Here is a 2,289-nt window from a genome sequence, read left to right on the forward strand (position 1 = left end):
AATTTTAGTGTTAATGCATATTATAGATATGGTATAATGAACCATACTCATAAAACATACCACACTTAAAAGAAAATGGCAAAATGGTGGACCTAATCTCCTCCATACTTGTATTGGTTTATAAACCAATTAGCCTTAGGATATAAAGATATCATAGGTCAATGAAATGGATGGGATAGAAGGGGATTAAAGATAAAGAGGGAGGGGGGCTAAGACAAACACAAATTGGTCATGGGCGGACTTTTATCAAATTAATATCATTCATTCATTTTGGGAGATGAAATGTATAATCAATCCCCTAAATCCAATGATTTTAATCTAACAAAGTCAAATCAACCTTGGCCAAGTCCCAACAACAATAGTCAAACTCAACAAGTCAATGGAAATAGCTCAACACAATTTATTCACAATTAAACAATTAAAAATCAATTAAAAAATGCATTAAATTAAATTATGGTTGATCAAGAACCTAAAACCTCTTAAAAACACCAAATAAATGGCCAAGAGATTTATCATAGGTCAAACAAGGTCAAAGGACAATGGAGAAAAAAATTCATAATTTTTGGAAACTTAAAAGTATTTTTAAACAATTAAAAATATGCACAAAAACAATTAAATCATGAAAAATATTAATATTGATCCAAAAAATATTTTTAATTCATAAAATGAAAGAGGAAAATATTTGAAAGTTTTTTGTAAAAGTCCCATATTTTTTGGATTAATATTAAAATTAATATGAATTAATGAAAATAAGGCAATTAAAATGAAAATCAGAAATTACAAAAAAAAAACGTGGACCACTTGATCTCCCTCATTAATTGAGGTGGCAGATCAAGTGGATCCAAGCGCGTGTTCCACATGGTCATTAGTCAACAGCGCAACAGGGATGGTAATCAAAACCAACGCATGAGATTAAAACAATTTGAAATGATCTTATTGTTCAGAAGCGTGCCAACACACCGCCGGAGCCAGAGCTCCGGTCTTCTTCTCCGGTGGACCTCACCGGACTGGTCCACCCTCAACCATCACCAAAATGAAAAGGGAGGACATGAATTTAAAGAAAAAATACTCAGGAGCTCGAATCTGGCCTCAATTTTGTCTAACTCCAAGTATATAGAAAGATACAGGGAGTTTAAATTTGAGGATCATGATCTAAGTTGCTTAGATTTGACCTCTGAGCAACTCAATCTTGTTGCCTACATTGGTAGGACTTCAAACAACCAAAAATCAACAAGAATAATGGATAATTGAGTGAGAATCGAAGAGATGAAAAATTCTGAAATTCACCTTCAATGCAGGTTCAGATTGGCATGATCTTGCTCTCAATTATGCTTGGCCTTGCTTCAGATGCTTGATTGAGTGGAAATGGATCAAAGATAACGAAGGACTCTTGGAGTTTCAATCTCAAAAACAATTTCAGATTCAAACTCGATTTTCAAAGAAAATCTTCAAGCTTATCCTTTGAATGTGAGGGTTTAGGGTTGCTGAATCAAAGCTTGTGCGCCAGGGTCCATAATTATGAGCAAGAGCACTTCTATTTATAGCCAAGGAGATTGATAAATGCACACTTCCATTTTTGGCCAAAGTTGGAAATCTCACTTGCATGCTTGCTTGCATGAGCGTGTGATTGGCCCATCAAAAGATGCACTTAGGTCCAAAATCATGTGTAAGCAATGCTGAAATCATGTGGAAAGGCCATGCATTCGTGTATGGAAAGTGGAACTTCAAATCTTCCAAATGGTCCTTCAACTTTAAGACATGCGCAAGCCATTCATTCTTTTTCCAAATGAGATGAATTTGGACTTTTTGGAAATGTTAGATCAAGAGGAACGACTTTCATGTTGAACACTTATTCATTTGAAGCATGGATCATGATAAATTTTGAGGTGGAAGTTTGGAAAATCAAACATATCAAAACAATTTATAAGTATCAAGACATATGTTCACTTCTTCCACCTTGGATAACTTTTTCTATGGGCTTCAAATGAGAAAAGTTACTTCATAAAAGTTGTATCTCTTTCAAAACCCTTCAAATTGGTCACAAATGTGACCAACTTTGGCTTTATCATAAAGGAGTTATACATTTTAGAAGTTGAGGAAAATCACTAGTTCAATGGTATTGGCCCAAAATTACCTATAATGTTTTCTTTTATCACATGCATTTGCAAGTTGAGTTTGCACTTACTCAAAAGATCAAAGTTGAAGTATACATCTTAAATTGGATCATGAAATTTTAATGGATTTTATCGTATAAAAATTGAGCAAGTTATGGTCTTGGGAAGCTGACCT

This window comes from Lathyrus oleraceus, chromosome 3 (genome assembly GCF_024323335.1).
Source record: "Lathyrus oleraceus cultivar Zhongwan6 chromosome 3, CAAS_Psat_ZW6_1.0, whole genome shotgun sequence".
NCBI classification, from domain to species: Eukaryota; Viridiplantae; Streptophyta; class Magnoliopsida; order Fabales; family Fabaceae; genus Lathyrus; species Lathyrus oleraceus.